Genomic DNA, 20,428 nt, shown 5'->3' with positions numbered 1-20,428 from the left:
GTACTATATTTGCCCAACATAATAATATTGAACAACATTATTAACGCATAGGGCTTCATGAACCCGGAGATTAATTCATCATAATACAGGGAGGGCCACTACTGATGGTGCTGGCCCCAAAAAGAGCCACTTAGGGGCCACCCGGGGCCACTTTACGTAGTGCTCATCTGGTCATGTCGTGAGAACAAGATACGCGGCTCCTATCGGGTTCGTCGACATGTCAGTGGCCTTGCTGGATTTGTTTTACCTTTTTCGAACATCTTGTGCACGGGATTCCTAGGATACTTTGGGCTATCTCGAGGTTGAGGCTTTGCACCGGGATTCCGAGGAGACTACGATCCTTTTGCATGGTTGAGGTTTTCCACACAACTTGTGGCTAGTTTGTGATGGATAAGTTGGAGCACCTCTACAGGGTTAAATCTTTCGGAAAGCCATGCCCGTTGTTATGTGGCAACTTCAAAATTTGTTTAACACCTGGTCATAGCAAACTTGAATTAAACTCAATTAAAATATGCCAACTGTATGCGTTACCGTGGTTGTCTCTAATCGTGAGTTATGCATCCGGGAGAGGACACGGGGGGTTATGTTGGACTTGTAAGTAGGTATTGAGGATCATTTCTTGATCATTATTACTTCACGACCGTTTATGCATGGACCACCCCCTCTTATTCTTGTACTCGTGACTTAGCCACTCAAATAAATGCTTAGTGCTTGCTCCAGCCTCACCACTTAATCATACCACCCATTAAACTTTGCTAGTCTTGATAACTTTGGAAATGAGATTGTTGAGGTTCTTCTTGTTTGATCAAGGATGGGTTCTAAGCGAGCAACCTGGGAATAGCAAGGATGGACGTCGTTTTATCAATTGATTTCAACCGTAGTTGGACCCTGCTTTTCTACATGATGATTGAGTGTATTGTTGTAATGAGATGTTCATGTAGTAGCTTGTGGCGACACTACTAGGAAAAGGGCTATAGATGATATAGATACTAATGGCGCACCACACAAGCAGTGCGCCACTACTATATAGTAATGGCGCACCATGTGAGGTGTGCCATTAGTGTGGTGGATACTAATGGCGCACCACACTCTCGGTGCGCCACTACTATATTTTTTTTTGCAAAACTACTAATGGCGCACCAGCACCTGGTGCGCCATTAGTAACCTGGTTACTAATGGCGCATCTGTTAGTAGTGCGCCACTACTATAAAAAAAATTGGTTTTTTTTGCAAACTACTAATGGCGCACCAAAGCTAGTGCGCCATTAGTAACCAGTGTTACTAATGGCGCATCTGTTGGTGGTGCACCACTACTATTTTTTTTATACAGAACTACTAATGGCGCACCAGAGGAGGTGCGCCATTAGTAACCAGGGTTACAAATGGCGCATATGTAGGTGGTGCGCCATTAGTAACCTCGGACCACCTAGATATTTTGGACAGCCACCTACCACACTCACTTTCCCCACTTTCATTCTCTCCACCTCCTCCTCCAAGCTTGTCTCGGGTGCCTCCTCCTCCTCACCTCATTTGCATCATAGATTCACCCAAATTAAGTGGTTAAATTACCTTTTTTGATAGGTAAATAAGGGGAAAGCTTTTATGTTGTAGATCTACTTTTTTCTCCCTCCAGCAACGTGCACATGCACTTTTTATGGCCTAGCTAGATCTACTTATGTTTGTTGTGTTGCATATGTTTGTGGTGTTGCATATATGTTTGTGTTTGCAGGTACCGGTATTTGAAATGCGATAGTTGCCAATATTTTCCCGGAATGTTGATTCATTTCCGTTTCGGCGAGAATATGGCACTATGCATTCTTTTTTGTCCTATTTTTAGGGAAAGTCATGACAATTTTTTTTTTGGTTCTAAAATATCGTTTTGCTCTACCCCGCAGGCGACCATGGTCCGCACGATGACCGAAGGTATTGTGAATAGGTTTTTGAGCTCCGCGAAGGCCGAGATGCTTCAAAAGAACGAAACTGAGATAAGATGTCCGTGTCGAAGATGCAAGCTGAAGAGCCTTATGGACCCGGATTCCGTAAAGGTGCGGGACTTCCTGCTCTTGCGTGGTTTCATGGATGGCTATCTGTGGCAAGGTGATGAAGATGATTATGAAGTCGTTCATGGGGCCGGGAAAGAAATGTGGAAGGGCATGAGCAAGACAAACGCGGCGAGGGCGGGCGAGAAGACGAAGAATCTCCAGGACACAGTCATCATGTAGAAGATGCCGGACATGATGATGAGGAAGATGCCGGAGCAGATGAAGGGCATGATCATGAGATGAAGATGCCGGAGCAGAAGACAATGGACCATCCATGGCCTGGGTGCAGGACCCTCATATTCAAGAGCTGCTTCTCAAGCAGACGGATAACGCAAGAGCTGCCGCCCGAGAGAAAGCCAAGCTGGATCAACTGGAGATAGACGCGGTTACTCCATTGTATGAAGGATGCAGGCCCGAGGATACCCGCCTGAAAGTAACGCTCATGGCTTTGGAGATGAAGGTAAAACACAAAATGACCGACGCATGCTTCGACGAGAACATGTCATTCTCGCACGAACGTCTTCCCAAGGGGAACAAGTGCCCGACCAGTTTCGAGGAGGCGAAGAAAATCGTGTGTCCTCTGGATTTACCGCACGTGAAATACCATGTGTGCATGAACAATTGCATCATTTATCGAGACGAGCACGCAGAGTCTACCATATGTCCGGTGTGCGGCGTCAGTCGATACAAGAAGAGGAATAAAGCTCCTCGAAAAGTGGTGTGGTACTTTTCGATCACTCCTCGTCTGCAACGGTATTTCACGGACCCTAAGGTAGCAAAGCTCTTGCGTTGGCATGCGGATAGGGAGGAGAAAAAGCGAGAAGATGACGGAAATGATCCGGAGATAAATAAAAAAGACAAGATGCTGAGTCACCCTAAGGATGCGAGCCAGTGGCAAGCGTTGAACTACGAATACCCAGAATTTGGGGACGATCCAAGGAACATCATACTGGGTGCGAGCACCGATGGAGTCAATCCGTTTGGCATCCAGAGAAGCACAGATAGCACCTGGCCTGTGTTTGTGTGGATGTACAACCTTCCCCCCTGGTTGTGCATGAAGAGGAAGTACATTCACATGAGTATGCTAATTGAAGAGCCGAAACAACCAGGGAATGACATCAATCTATATCTGGGGCTGCTGAAAGAGGAGCTAGACACGCTGTGGAAAACGCCAGCCAATACGTGGGACGCTGCAGAGAAAGAATATTTCCCTATGAGAGCCGCACTGCTCACGACGGTGCACCACTATCTCGGTTACGGATATGTCGCGGGGCAGGTGGTCCACGGATATTTTGGATGCGTCAGGTGCATGGATGACACAATGTATCGCCAGCTAAATAGAGATTCGGGGTCTTCAAAAACCGTGTTCATGGGACATCGAAGGTGGCTTCACGACGATGACACATGGAGAAAACGCAAGGATCTGTTTGATGGTGAAACCGAACCCCGAAGATGCCCCCTTATGAGGAGCGGCGAGGAAATATACGAGCTGTTGAAAAATTGGAAAGAGTGCCCACCGCCGGGAAAGGCGCCAGAGCCGGGAAAGAAGCGAAAGGCGCCAGAGCTGCTGCTGAAGGTATGGAAAACGAGGTCTGTTTTCTGGGACTTGCCGTACCGGAAGATCCTCCGTGTGCCTCACAACCTTGATGTCATGCATATCACGAAGAACATGTGCGAGAGTCTGCTTGGTACCCTGCTCAACATGCCAGAGAGGACCAAAGATGGACCGAAAGAAAGGGCAGACTTGAAATCAATGGGTATTAGGGAGGAGCTTCACGCTAATGATGATGATGATGAGGCGAAGCAGGACACGGAAAGTCGTCGCAAAGGAAAAAAGTACAAGAAGACCGGAAATGACTTCCCTCCCGCGTGCTTCACTCTAAGTCAGGAGGAGATCGATCAGTTTTTCACCTGCCTCGTAGGAGTAAAACTTCCTTACAGTTATGCGGGGAAGATAAGCAGATACCTAGACTCAGCGAAGCAGAAGTTTAGCGGGATGAAGTCTCACGACTGTCACGTGCTGATGACGCAGATACTTCCAGTTGCAATCCGTGGGATCATGGACGCGCACGTCCGTGAAACGCTATTTGGCCTATGCAACTTTTTTGACGTCATCTCTCAGAAGTCGGTTGGCGTGAGGCAACTCAGTAGGCTACAGGAAGAGATCGTGGTGATACTATGGGAGCTTGAGATGTACTTCCCGCTAGCATTCTTCTACGTTATGGTGCATCTGCTGGTCCATATCGTCGAGGATATCATCCAACTCGGGCCGACGTTCGTGCACAACATGATGCCGCTCGAAAGGATGAATGGTGTCATCAAAGGATACGTTCGCAACATGTCACGTCTAGAGGGAAGCATAGCCAGGGGCTTTCTGACCGAAGAGTGCATCTCCTACTGCGTGAATTATCTAGGCATCGAGAACCCCGTTGGTCTGCCCGTCAACAGGCACCTCGGCAGGCTCGCAGGATGGGGTCACCGTGAGGGTCGCCGCGAAATGCATGTCGACTTCGAGGGTCGACTCGCCGACTTTGAAAGAGCAAACCTAGTCGCGCTACAACACATAGACGTGGTCGATCCTAGGGTCGTAGAGCACAAAACCTTTATTGAAAAGACGTACAATGACCGAGGCCAACAGAGGACGGACGGAGATATAATCAAAGATCACAACTCATGTTTCACGCGTTGGTTCAAGCAGAAGCTTTTGTCGTACCCTTTACATGAGGATTCTTCCACGGAAGAACAACTCATATTCGCCTTGTCACAGGGCGCCGAGCACAATCTGATGACGTATGAGGCGTACAATACCAACGGCTACACATTCTACACCGAGGGAAAGGACATGAAGAGCGATGGTTATCAGAACTTCGGGGTAACGATGGAATCCTACACCGGTAACGACAAGGACAAATACTACGGAAGGATCGAGGAGATCTGGGAGCTGAGCTATGCTGGAGAGAAGGTCCCGATGTTCCGTGTCAGATGGGCCAAGAGCGTCATAAAAGAAGACCGGTATTTCACCACCATGTTTATACCCGAAGCCAAATCCAAGACCGCGGGCGCAAACGTCACCGCGAAAAATGAGCCATGGGTACTGGCTTCCCAAGTGGACCAATGCTTCTTCATTACCGACCCGCCAAATCCCAGTCGTGTTGTCGTGAGGAGAGGCAAAAGGAAGATCATCAGAATGGATGGAGTCACCAATGAGCAAGACTTAGACAAGTACGGCGACCCGAAGATGCAACATGACGACGATGATGAAGTACCAGCATACACCACAAGAAGAAGCAGGACCACCCTACCTAAAGGACGTCCGTTCAAGAGAAGAACTCCATTTACGAAAAATAAGGGCAAGAAGATTGTGAACAAATAGCTAGATAAGATCGATTGTATTTAAATTTGATGATATTTTTTCATATTCAATATGAAAAAATATTGAATATTCATGAGGACACTCGATCTCGATCCCCTCCATCTCGATCGCTATCACCCCTCGCAAGATCCCCCTTGCCGCCGAGCACCCCCCGCACCCTCCCCCGGTCTACCGCCGTCGCCGTCGGCATACTAACCACTAGAACACCTATTCACAAGATACTAGGCACTTCTCAAAAAAATACTAGGCACTTCTCAAACCAAGGTGCAACCAACACAAGAAAACAATGCAAAAAAAATACTAGGCACTAGATGTTGTTGTGAGGCACTAGATATTCATAGGCATCTAATTGCAAACATCAAAAAAAAATACTAGACATCTACTTGCAAACATAAAAAAAATACTAGGCACTTCTCAAACCAAGGTGTAACCAGCACAAGAAAACAATGCATAGAAAAAAAAGGAAAAAAAAGAGGGGGGAAGAGGATTCGAACCTGCAACCTCCTGCTAGGAGGCAAAACCCATGGACCACTGCGCTGCTACTTCGGAGGTTAACAACATAGAGAAGGCGCACCTCATATACATGTGCCATTACTACATAAAAAACATTCTAATGGCGCACCGCTCGGGGTGCGCCATTCCTAAGCCGGGTCGCGCCCTCCTCTCTTCTCCCGCGGCCTCCCGCCTACCCCTTTCACCAAACAGCAGCTCCCCCACCTTCGTCCACGCAGCCCACGGAGCTCTGAAGGCGCTAGGGTTTGCTCCACCTCTGCCTCCGTCGCCGCCGCCGCCTCCACCTTCGGCACCTAGCCGCCGGCCGTCCCGTCACCGTCTCTGCCCGCCTTGCCGCCCTTTCTCGTCATCGGATGCCCATCTTCCCAGATCCTCGGCACCTGCCTCTCAGTCGCGCCCTCGGCCTACACGGCGCTCGGTGCCAGCTGCGCCACCGCCCCAGGCCGTGACCCCGCTGCCCTGCCCTGCCGCGTGGCGCCCCTGCAAGCCGGCGGCAGCCACCGACCGTCCAGTCTGCACCCCGACACTTGTCTTAGTCTGATTTGAGGTACCATTTTACAATTCCCCAATTTTTTGGTTTAGGGTTAGGCGGTTAACTTCATTGCTCGCTGATTTGTTGTGTTGTGCATACACGACTACAGTACATGAACATGAACTGGTTAATTTAGCACATCATTTTTGTTCAATTCTGTCATTGATTGATAAATGGTAAAATCATATTCATATTCATGAGGTTATCAGGGTTTCTTGCTTTATTGCAGTCCTGCTAAGTCTGTAATTAAATAGTCCAAAGAAAGTGGCAGGTGATGCTGCAAGGTTATATTTTTTCTGCTGGTTTAGCTTATATTGGTTGGCATGGATGAGTGTTAAGTCACTGAATATTGTTTATGTTTTGATCTTTAGTTGGCTATATATAAGTTTCACCTGCTGGCTCAAGTTTACTTTAATGATGCAAGTTAAATATATAGCTACAAGCTAATTTAAACAGCAAACAGTGGCCCATACTAGTGTCAGCTCCTGTGGTATCGCACGCTTGCACAGTTTCGTGACCTCTTTTTCTCTACTTGTGAAATGTTAGTTTGCTCATGTGTATTAATCAAGGTGACAAACAACATGTTGGAGTAAACTTGTAAGGCACATATTCTTTTGATACTTAGGTGCACGTGAACTTGCAAGAGATGCTCGAGCTACAAGACCCTATGACCTCATGAATTCTGTTGTTGGAGGGCTAGCAAGTGGAGCTGTTCTTGGCCGAATACAAGGTTGGTCATTATACTCCATGGTCATATGTTGACTTATATTTCTTTTCATACTTAACATCTTTCAGTGACTCACATCTGCAGTTTTCCTCAAGTCAAATTTGACTGTAGTGCTCAATTCCTCCTTGTCCTTATGAATTTGATCTCTACAGTACACCAAGCAAGCTTATATATCTGAAAAACTTAAGTTTATGATATCACACATACTAGCAGATAAAGATGCATATTATATTACATTACGCACTGAAGCTCAGGGAAATGTGTGATTATAGTCAGTCATGTGCGTTCTGGTGGAGCTTGTGCAAATGCTTAGAAGGTTGGTTCTGTGCCAACTAGCTGCATCAGAGATCAGACATGACCAAAATAATTTTTTACCACATGACCTCGTATAACGGGACTCTCTTATTTTCACACAAGCACGTGTTTTTTTTCAACTATATAAATGCATCCATGTACCAAACATCACAGGGTGAATTTAAATGACACCTTAGGGTTATCTTGTTCTCTATAATCACATGTTGTGTGTCAAGGCAACTATTGAGAAAGTCTGTTTTCTGTATTTTGTGAGATGGCATATTGCTTATGATAGATACTTTCAAGGTGGGATCCTCCCTTCCATTCAAAGTTTAGTTTACTTCGTAAGTAATGTTTAGTTTACTTCGTAAGCTTGCAAAAACGTCTACATTGTAATCCGTAACTCTTAACTTAGTCTGTCCTAGTACTTATCAATTTTACATGCGTTGTCATACTTAACGCATGCCTAATTTTAACACTAAATCAACTTCATTAATTTTCAGGTACAGTACTTGGATCAGCGGAAGAGGAGCATCAGCAGCACGAGCAGAGGAGCAGCAGCCGCTAGTTCTTTAGGTACAATGGGGGGACAACAGATATTGCTATCTGAAAAATGAGTTAGCTAGTCATCTAAGTTGAGCTGATTTTGATTTCCGTATGTTATGGGGGGACAACAGATATTGCTATATGTTCATTCTTGAGGGTACAAACTTGCTAAACTATTGATGATTTTTTGTTGGGTGACCTATTTTTGTCCATATGAAAGCAGAGGACCATATGGTGTGTGTCCTTTTCATCCATATGAAAGTAGAGGCACATTTTTGTGCTAGTTTGCTGGGTTTTGTTTCCGACCATCGTTTCGTGACGATTTTGCAGGTACCCCGAGAGGCCCTTGAGTTTGCCGGAATGTCGATTAACTTCCGTTCCGGAAAATTCGGGTACTCCATATGTCCTATTTTCACCAAAGTTCATGCTGAAATTTTCCGTGAATTTTAGCATGACTTTGCTAAAAATAGGACATATGGGGTACTTGCGACTAATGCATGGGCCGGGGTATCTTAGTACTTAATTAAGTAGGATCAACTGCCCCTTTATTCTTGCTGCATTAAACCATAGGTGGCAATAGAGCCAAGTGATTAGGCCCAACTTAGAATTCTCCTTCCCTTTTCTTGATAGGGTATATTATTAGAAGATACCCATATATATCAGTCAACCTAGGGTGCCTCGGCATCGATAAACCCTAAATGATGAAAACTTAATTTAGCATTTGGGGTGCCTCAGCATCGACAAACCCTAAATTATAAAACCCTGGCTTTTAGGGTGCCTCGGTGTCGATAAAAACCTAAATGATGAAAGCTTAGACTTTTAGGGTGCCTCGGCGTCGACAAACCCTAAATGATAAAATCTTAGCTTTTAGGATGCCTCGGTGTCGACAAACCCTAAATGATGAGACCATGATCTTGTTCCTTGACAATAACCAACTTTTTGACCAAACTTTTTTCCTATTTAGAGCGAAACATGGCCCACAACGATGAGGCCGGCGGTTCGGGCAAGCCATTCTGGGAGCTGTCCCAGGAGATGGAGGAAGAACCTCACCGCTATGAGGACGCCTCGGAAGACACCGATCCCGAGTACACAACCCCTAGTGGCGTCGGGGATGACACCACTGATGGTGCTGCCGAGGATGCCGCCACTGATGATGGCAGCGCACGCACAGATGGCAGCCAATCGAAGAGGCACCGGAAGGACCGGCGCCCGAACCTGCTCAGCACCGTAAAGGAGGAATTTACTGATGTGAACTCCGACGGGTATCCAACGGCGCCCAAAGAAATAGTCAAGGGGTACGCGGTTCAGCTCGGGTGCATTCTCCGGAGCACTGTCTCGATCAACACCGAGAACCTAAGGCATAAGGACCGAGGGAATTTCTGCAACCTCCTCTTCACGAAGCTGCACGAACGATGCAAGTTCCCCGGTGACGTCGCAAACACATGCCTCTCAAGGAATAAAGTGAACAGTGCCGCCCTCACGAAGATGAGCAAGGCCCTGTCTACTTGGAGAAGCGTCGTGAAGAGAATGATTGACAAAGGTGATAGTTATGAGAAGATCAAGGTGAAAAATCCTTCGATCAGCGAAGATGACTACAAGGAGTTCAAGATCAAGTGCGAGAGCAAGGCAACCGCGGAATCAAGTCAGTGGGTGAAAGAAATGCGGGGGTTGAACTTAGGGGTCCACCAACTCGGTCCCGGCGGTTACCGAGTGGCGGAACCTATATGGGACAAGGAGGACGCGGAGCATGCCGAGCAAGGCCTACCACCCTGCTTCGAGAAATACGGTGACAAGCAGACCAGGAACTATGTTAGGGCCCGGTACAAGGTGGACCCAGTAACAAAGGAGCTTACCATGGATGCGAAGACCAGGGCGCTTGAGCGTGTTCTGGTAAGGAATACACCCCACGTAATTAGCTCCATATGGTTGCATTCTAATTAATGAAGCCAAATTTCTAAATGGTTCATTCCTTCCACAGGACACTGAAAGCAGTAGCGCGGGGTCGTCTCAGAGCTCCCATTGGGACACCAATTTAAATAGGGTGTTTAACATAATGAAAAACAAGGATAAGTCCAGTAAGCCATCGTCAGCTGGTCGTGTGGCCGGCAAAGGCTTGTCCACGGAATGGTCGTCATACTATAACGCTGGTGGGCGAAAGGAGAGAAATACCAACTTGGTAAGCCAGTCGCGCGAGGTTGAAGAACTCAAGGCAAAAGTGGCGCGGATTTCGGAGATGGTCCAAGAGCTAGTGCAACACCAAGTGGGAGGGGTGATCACCGCCATTGTGCCTACCTTGATTGAGGGGCTGCAGGCGTGGATTGCGGGCGGCCAACAGGGGCTGCCCCCGATTCCCAGCTTCACGGCCAGCAACTCGCACAACATGCAGGCGACGCCATTGGTGTCTCCGGCGCCGGCCGGCACCTCGGCAGCAAGCGGCCCCTCCATCACTTGCACGCTAGCCGTAGGCGGTGCCTCGACATTAGCTCAGCTCGACGCCATCACGGTAACTAAGCCTCTCTCGGCCGATGACTTCATCTCCTTGCCTTTCACTGGGCATCCCCTGACGCCCTACATGTTTTCGTAGGGCGCCGGTGCCGACGTTCCATGCACTCTCCTGCACTTCATGGGCGGCGAGTTGATCGATGTCGCCAAGGGAAGAATCGTTCAACCAGGCAACCCCATGTTCCACGGTAAACCGATGCCACCCACCACGTATAGGGTTCAACTGGTTCGGGTGTTGCCAGGCTGCGACGACTTGTTACCTCCGTTCCACCCCGCTGGGGCCGACATAGATGATGTCATGACCCTCAGCGCCTGCTTAAGCTGGCCCTTGCTTTGGCCGAAGAGCCAGATTCGTTTGGGGGCGGGGGACACCACCCCACAGACAACACCGCCAGTCGTGCCGGCGCCAAGCCATGGCAAGACCACCGCAACGCTACCGGACATGCATATGGCACAGGATCCAGACATGCATATGGAATAGGTTCCGGACGACGATGATGACGATGATGGTACATTTACCAAGGTCGATAAGTACTTTGCCGAACATGGGTACGGTGAAGAATTCTTGGGGCCTCCTTCTCAAGAACCCAACCCTGGAAAAGACGACCGCGATCTAGCTCGTACCGCGGAGAAGCCCAATTGCAACAAGCGTTGTCTGGCGTTTAGTTTTGAGGAGATGCCTCCAGCTGCCGCCTTCACCGAGCCTCAGATAGCCGAGGTGCGAAATATTATCAGCCCCAACACACTCAAGAAGGTGGTCTCTGAGCAGATGAACTGGATCCCATTACATCAGCAGAAGAAGGGACGGAAAAGAAAGACTAACAAGGGTGCGAGCCAGCCGGCACTGAGTACGATCCATGCTCTGGACGAGCCACCTTCACCTAAGGATATCTCGAGGAGGGTGCATGTGGCGGGTAGGCCGATGCTACCGACTAATCTGCTCAATGCTGCAACCGGTGCTATGCGGAGTCTACATCACAGTGTTCTTTGTTTGGAGAAGCGGCGTCTCTCCGAGAATAATGTGGCATACCCAGTTTTCGTGGCCAAGGTGCCAGAGGGCAAGGGCTTTGTCGATAGCGCCATCGGGGGTATGATCGTCCTGCAGTTTGCTGACATCTTCGCTATGTTTAACCTTCATCCGCTCCACTACACCTTCGTTCGGCTATTTTCGCTGAGGATGGAGATGCGGATCATTAGAGACAAGACCCCGGACCTAGTGATAGTCGACCCCTTCTATATGCGTGCCATGGTCTTGGGCAGCGCTGGGGACCGGCAAGTCGCGAGTTCATACCTCGAAGGCGTCATTCTGGCAAACTCAGAAAAGGATAACTTCCTCGTGCCTTACTTTCCCTGGTAAGTTATCCCCTCATCGCCACGTAACATATGATTTCTTAGATTTTGATCGTCCTTTTTTTTCTAACATTCCGTATTTTGTGCAGTGACACACGTTGCACACTCATCCTCTTAAGCCTGAAATATTCCACGGCCACGTATTTCGACTCGGACCGTCAGTCAAAAAAAGACTACACAAATATCAAGAAAGTTCTTGATGAAGCTCTTCCGGGCTACGCCATATCTGGAGGCACCTTCAGCAGGACAAGTCTCAGGCACGGCAAGCACGTGTTCACCCACAATACGACGTTCTCCTGCGTCAAGCAGCCTCCTGGCAGTCAGAAGGATGCCTACTACGCCCTCCATCACATGTGGGCGATCATACGGGACCGTAATCACCTTCGGCTACAAAATAATCTCAAAGATTGGGCCGCACGCTTGTCGGCAATCCAGGATGCGGACATCAGACAAGAATTCTTCCGCATCCAGTCGGAGTTTGCGGAAATCATCCATCAAGATGCCCTTCGTACCTCGGGGCAGTTCTACCTCAGATCTCCGCTGTCCAATAGTGAGATAGATACAATGCTACAAATGTAGGCTGACAACGACCGCAATTTCATGACCATCACGAAAGACGGTGGCTTCATCCACGTTCCCGTGAATCGCTACTAATTCATGTTGCAATATTACACTTTAATGAACTGGTATGTCTCTTTGGTTTGGACAGTCGTTCAACTTATATATAATCGATGCTATTTACTAGTAGGACCATGAATCGTGCTGTTATAGTTGTAATATTAAACTTAAATGAACTTGTATGTCTCTGTGAATTGCTACTAACGTTTTGCTTAGCTAGTGCATAGAGATACCGTCGTATGTCGTGTACAAGGGTAAGGTTCCCGGAGTCTACGACGACTGGGAGGAGTGTCGGAGACAGGTTCACCGATTCAGCGGTAACAGTTACAAAGGGTACACCACGAGGGCGGAGGCGGAAGTTAGATACGCGCGCTATCTAGCGGGAGAGAGGAGGGAGCGTTGGAGGAACCGGATGAAGACCAGTTTCATTGCGATTATGCTCATCGTGATGACTGCAGCTCTCTTCTATATGTGATTGTAGTTTAGATGGTCGATATATCGACTTGTAATGTGAAGACAAACTCGCTACTCGCGATCTTGAGACATGTAATGTTCTAACTTTGTTCGGTATTTTAAATTCGGAGACTAATATGATGAATTGTATTCGGAGACTAATCTTCTATTGTATTCGATAAATCTGTTGTTTATATGTTGTGCTATCTATATTCTGTGCAATAATATATTTTGTAATCTGTGCAAATATCAGAAAAAATAAAATAAATACCTAATATTCATACTAGTGGCGCATCACTCAGCACACTAGTGCGCCATTAGTAGGCCAGAGCATATGGGTAAATATGGCCCTGGGAGGCATACTAATGGCGCACCATAAGCTATACCAATGGTGCACCAGGATATATACTAATGGCGCACCAGTATCTATACTAATGGTGCACCGGAATCTATACTAATGGCGCACCAGGATATATACTAATGGCGCACTACCTGGTGCGCCATTAGTATCTGGCGCACCATGAGCAATACTAATGGCGCACTACCTGGTGCGCCATTAGTATACCAGATACTAATGGCGCATTTGTAGTGTGCCATTAGTACAAAAATCTAATGGCGTGATGCTAGTGGCGCACCTATAGTGCGCCATTAGTAGCAAAAAATGGTGCGCCATTAGCAAGCCTTTTCCTAGTAGTGCGAGTGTAAGCCAATTCCATATACTCATCTCTTCTTTACATGTACTTGTAAAAATATCCATTCTTGTGAAACGACGAGATGCACTTCTATCCCTTTCGAGGCCCTCATGCCAAAATAAGGGTAGTATCGCATCTTGGATGTTACAATATACTAAAAAAATAACACATGCTTATCGATCAACATCTTTGCTATGCTATGCATAATACTTATATGTCTGCATGAAATAAATACACTAATATATCGTCTTCATTATGTGTGTGCATCCATCTCTAAAATTTCTTGTTGTGTGATAGCTTGTGGTATATGTTGGATGCATCGAACACAAAAGGTGATCTCCCAACGTATGGAAAATGATGTGCATGTTACTTGACTTGGTTATTTAGTTCAAACATCGCATATTCTTTCCAAACTACCAGTGTTATTTACCTTCGTACTCAACCGTAATCAGTTGTGCAGCGGAATTCACCATGGATGGCTCTCGTGCTTGTGCTTGCTCTACCCCCAGATAAAAATTGTGATTGTCATTTGCTTCACACCCTATGTGCAACATATTTAACATGTAAGACTATCTTCAAACTTTGTAATCTATTTTTTCTTCACTTTGTGTAATTTTGTTTTTAGTATAATGTACTAGATTAATTACTAAGTTGCTTATTTCAAAATATGCCTTGATTACCTTTTGTATGCAGGATTGATGATACATGATATTAGGAAATTATTGAATATTTGAAGAGGGGAAACATTCATTAGTCGTGCAAACACACCTTCGTAAACTCTAATTTATGGCAGCTGGCCTTGTACGTCGTCTTCAATATTGATTGTCCAACTCACATGGCTTTCCCACTCTTCGTAGTTGATGGAATTAAAATAGCGATGTGCGACCGTGCAATATGTTAGGAATTATTACAAAAAGAAACCAAATACACAGAAGTTTAAATAGAGTTCTTGATGTAAACCATGCCTACAATTTTATATGCTTTACATAATTAATGAGCTACATAAACTAGATGCAATGCAAAACAAATCTTCTACTTGCACTTCTCAAAGCTTTTCCTCCATCTAGTAATTCATTATCGCTTAGTGCGTCCCTCTTTCTCTTACTGTCCAAAGATTCTAAAAATTGTTGTCCTTGTGTGCTTAGTCTAGAAAAGAAAACTAGGTGTGGAGCTTTGAACTGTGAATAGGAGTTTTTTTTACAATATGCAAAGATCATATTTATAAACTTGAGATGCATGACCATGTGGATTACGTGGTGTTTCCCAAAAAGAAGGCTACTTAACCCTTCTACATAGGTAGTGTCCTCCTCTTTTAAGGGGGTGTTTGGTTGCATGTATAGCACCTCGCTCGCAACCGTCATGCAAATTTTGAGATGTTTTGTGGATTGCATGTCTAACTGGGCATGGCCCAACTCATGCAAAATAGCGCTCCCACCCAGGCTGAGTAGAAACTAAGGAATCAGGCATTTCCAAGAGCCAGCCCCATGCCTGCATCCACATACACCACTACTAGGAAAAAGGTTACTAGTAACGTTGGTTTTTGGGCTAGCGGTAGCGGGCACCGCGATACATCTAACATGTAGTAGTAGCACTCGTTGGTATGTGCTATTGCTGTCCTAACATAGCAGCAACGTGGGTATGTCCAGCGCTACTAGCAGGTTGTAGCAGTAACATGGGTTTAGCGAGCGCTACATGTAACCAAAGTTGTCAAAATCGTGAATCAAGTCTTAGAATCTTACGATCCTACGATCCAAACTTGGCTCTCCGGATTCTATGTTTTGCTCATAGAATCTAAGTTTCTAAGATCCTGATAGTTATGTTTCTAAGATTCATGATCCTGGCAATGAAGCTCCGATCCGATTCCGAATCGCGATTCTGACAACTTTGTATGTAACACATAGCAGTAGCGCGTGTCCGACGAACGCTACTCATTTTATACTGTTTTTTTAGGGAAGGTCTTATACAGGTTCTATATAGCAGTCTTCTTTTTTGAGGGAATGTTTTATATAGTAGTATAATCATATCATAAACATGCAATATGCTCATCATATCATACACATTATAGTCTCATCATATCATCACATCATCTAGCACAAATGATGTCATCTCTCTTCATAATCTTGATATAGCGATTGTTGGGACCCCGATCCTAAGACATAGGAATCTAGCCTGTAACACATCGCATCCCTTTGTGGTCTCACGCACGGTTAACCCCACGTCTGCCACCTTACCTTAGCCGGCACCGTCTGCACCTTTTGACAAACGTATGCAATTGTGTCGCCAGCATTCTAATGTCAAAGAACCCGGGTCGACATGACTAGTCATAAACTCAAGTGGCTCAACTTTACAGAGACAGGCATACATAACCCAGCAAAGCGAGTGTCGGTCATCAGCGAGTGTAGACGAGTCGTAGCAAGCTACAAGGACTACATTACACCGCGTGTCTTTTCCCAGTAGGGATAGACACAACAACTAAGAAGGATACGTGCCGGTCAACCAATGTGTCCGGAGCAGTAGCGAACTACCAAGGCTCGGTGAAAACACAAAGGGGCATTTCTCTGTATAGAGAGCTACTAAGGGCATATGACTAGGTGTCGAATCCCATACATATCACAGTGCATCACACATACAAATGACATACCCGATATGCATAGATAGAACAATGGCATCACAACATAACCAATCAACATCACAACATTTAATTAGAAGACTCGGAAGAGTCTTGCATAATATGTTCATATAGGTAGAGGTCACACGACCCGACACTCAAGTCATACAAGAAGAGTCATACAAACCAAGCGGAATCATTAAAGTTGTCTAAGTACACACAGCTCAAAGGAAAAGGCATAATGCCTGACTATCTACAGATCCCTTGTGAAAGGGGCCAGATCGTAGCTGGGACACCAGCTACTCGTCATCATCGAGGTCTACATAGAACCCACCTGTTGGCTCGTGTGTATCCTATGCAACATTTATTAAACAAACATGAGTAAAAAAGTACTCAGCAAGACTTTAGAACAGATCTATCTACTCATGCACGTGTATCAATAAAGGGGGTTGTGGGGTTTCATGCAGCAAGCCAGCTTTGACTCTTGGCTAGACTAAACTACAATTTTAAATAGTTTTAAACAACTTTGATAAGTCGTACACGAGTCCACTACCACCACAACAATACACCATCATGGATTCCTTTCCGTCTCCCTACGGAAATGCCATACATGATACTCACACCTATCTTGATACTTTGATGAGTAGCCATTAAAGTTATCTATGAACAACATATGTCTCCAAGTAGTCCATATCCGCGGACGCGGCTATTCGAATAGATCATAACCCTGCAGGGGTGTACTTCTTCACACACGCTCTCTCCACTTATCTCCATGTGCACGTTATGCACCTCGGCAACCTTCAAGTGGAAGGCCAGCGAGGGAGTCGGCCACGATCGTTAATTACACTAATACCTACTCCAGGTTTATCGCCTATGTGAGAGTGAACACGCACGGAACTCCGGCCGAGGTTTCTGTCACGGCCCCAAATGATGTGTGGAGGGTTCCCAAGCCCACCATCCGGGTGCCACTTGGTACACCGTGCCACTGCCTACCGCATCATAGCCCACCTCTAAGGTCAGCACTATGCACGACCTCCAGCATCACTATAAACACCATAAACTACTTGCAACTCCTGGACCGAGTACTAGGCGAATAATAAGTCAAGCGGGGTCATATTTCAGGGCCCAGCATATGGTAGTAACTTGCCTTGGATTACATACACGGAACTCAGTTCCTAAAGACGGTTCCAGTGAAACAACCCGCAAGGACATGGACATGGGATTATATCGGGATGATCAAAAGGGTGCTTGCCTTGTTGTTCAGCAGAGGGATTAAATCCGTCAGTCGGATATTTGAACATACCCGGAAGGGTAGAGCCTACCGAAACAATAACGACAATCAATATCATTCATATGCAACAATATGATGCATGATCATGGCATGAAATGAAATGTAGCATGGTTTAAGGTGACTAACAGAACCTTAGTATGAATCTGATTTGAATTCCAAATTCAAATATTATTTGAAGTAATATATTTATCTAATTCAGTTAATTGATTTGACCTGATGTTGTTTCATAACATTGTTTGTCATGCATGAAAATAGCACCATTGTGTTCATTGAATTTTTCTGATCATTTTACATATATTATTTGTGAAATTTGGGGTTATATTTAATTTTCTATGAATTTCCAAAGTTTTGCACTTATTCTGGAATTATTAGTAAATTGAAATAGTATTACTGCATCAGCATGACATAAGTAGGTAAATCTGGCCGTTGAAAGTCAAACCTGACCAGTGGGACCCACTGGTTAGTAGCTCTAGTTAGATTTTAATTGAACTTTAAGTTAAATAGCTAATTAATAGTGGCTGGCCCAAATGTCGATGACTGATTAATAATTAACATTTTCCTTGATTCTCTTTAGGTTAGTTTTATTTAACCAGGGGCTGGCCCCCCCTTTCATAGGCTTAGGGGGGTTGAACCCACCGTCGACAAGGTCGATCTCACCGGCGGTGAGCCTCCGGCAGCACGAGGGACGGCGTCGAGTGCCAGAAATGCGTTTCCAATGACCAAACGAGCGACGGAGGGCACTGGAAGAACGGCCACTCGATGGTGCCCACGATGGAGCAAACCCCACGGGCTGGGGTGTCCCGAATAAACCCCGGCGACGATCTTGGCAGCGGCCCAAGCTTGGGCCTCGTCGGGGACACTGCTACGGGGCTCAATACGCGCGGGGTTGGGTTCCTACGGGACCTACGTGACGAGATGAAGCCGATGGTGGCCTCAGAAAGAAAAACCGAACACCGGAGCGTCACCGGCGACGAGCACCCACGGCGGATCTCATCGGTCTCCGGTGAAATCAAGGCCTAGAGCTCGGGATCGAGGGGGAAAAGCACCCTGAGCTCACGGGGGTTGCAGAGGCGTCGAGAGTGGGCTCGGAGATGGCCTAGAGAGGAAGAACGATGGCGCTGAACTTCGGTGATCCGAGGAGGAAGACGATGGCGTTGAGGCGATGCAGGGATCGGAGGCTCGTTTCCTTTGGCGGGGACAATGTGCTCGACGAGGTGGAGAGGAAGGCGTGCTCGGGGAGGCTTGCGGTGGCGAGAGGTGACGGCTAGCTCGAGCTCGATCTCGGCTCTAGTGGCGGCCGAGAGGAGGGGGCGCAGGAGAGCGAATGGGGAGAGGAAGAGGGAAGGAATGGTTCGGGACGCTTATCCCATCACGGCCAGCGCGACAGAGAGGTCAGACAGGCACTCAGGTGCGTGGCCGCGCCGGAGGAAGCGGCGGCCACCTCCTGCTGCCGACTGGCGAGGGGAAGACGACAGAGGGGAGCTGGGCTGGGCCAAGGTGAGCGTGAGGTAAGTTTTTCCATTTTCTTTCTTTTCTGATTTCTGTTAAATCATTTCTGACATTTGTTTGATTTTATTTTGGCTCCAAACTATTTCTATAAATAGTGAATGAAACCCTGGGTGTTATTTGGAATATCTCCAAGCCCATATAAAAGATTCAACATTTTATGATATTGTTAAATATTTGAAACCACATATTTGGGTGATTTCAGTAGCTTTTAATATTTAAATACAATGCGAAATGTATTTTAAAAATAAGTTCCACCCCTGAACAATTGTTTCCAATACTTATCAAAAATGGTGGGCTTTTATGAAGGCCATTTTGGGTTCATTTTGCAACTCACCCCCACTCAAAAGAATCTCGTCCCGAGATTTGGAAGTCGTCCAGAAGAGCGCGGGATACTCAACTGGTAGACGGTTCTCTCTTTCCCATGTTGCCTCTTTTTCAGAATGATTTGACCATTGAACTTTAAGAAACTTGAGGTTTCGACGTCGAGTGGTACGCTCAACTTGATCAAGAATACGAACAGGGTATTCCCGGTATGAAAGGTTATCTTGTAGATCAAGAATTTCGTGCTCTACTTCACAGATAGGATCCCAGAAGCAACGCATGAGTTGCGATACGTGGAAAAAATCATGAACCTTGGAAAGATGCGGAGGAAGTTCCAATTGGTAGGCAACTTCTCCTCGTTTGGCAAGAATGCGAACAGGACCAATGTAACGAGGAGACAATTTGCCTTTGATACCAAAGCGATGGGTACCCTTCAAAGGTGTAACCCGAAGGTAAGCCTTCTCGCCAACTTCAAAGGTCACAGCCTTATGATGACGATCATATTGGCTCTTTTGACGAGTCTGGGCTGTTTTCAACTTTTCACGAATAATGCGAACTTGCTCTTCTGCTTCCTGGATCATATCTGGACCAAAGAGTTGCCTCTCTCCGGTTTCTAACCAATTAAGAGGTGTTCGACATCTTCGTCCATAGAGAACTTCAAAAGGGGCTTTGCCCAAGCTTGACTGATAACTATTGTTATAAGAAAATTCGGCGAATGGAGGACACTTCTCCCAATTCATACTGAACGATATAACACAAGCTCGAAGCATATCCTCTAGGATTTGATTGACTCTTTCTACTTGACCACTTGATTGAGGATTGAAAGGAGTACTTAAAGATAGGTGAGTCCCCATGGCATTCTGAAAACTTTTACAGAAATGAGAAGTAAAAATACTTCCACGGTCTGAGTTAATCTCCAGAGGGACACCATGAAGAGACACTATTCGATAGATATATAACTCTGCTAGTTGGCTAGCTGTTATACTCTCACGAACTGGAAGAAAATGAGATATTTTGGAAAGACGGTCAATGACCATAAAGATAGCATTATTTCCTTT

This window comes from Hordeum vulgare, chromosome 2H (assembly GCF_904849725.1).
Source record: "Hordeum vulgare subsp. vulgare chromosome 2H, MorexV3_pseudomolecules_assembly, whole genome shotgun sequence".
Taxonomy (NCBI): Eukaryota; Viridiplantae; Streptophyta; class Magnoliopsida; order Poales; family Poaceae; genus Hordeum; species Hordeum vulgare.
Note: the sequence above shows the minus strand (reverse complement) of the source record.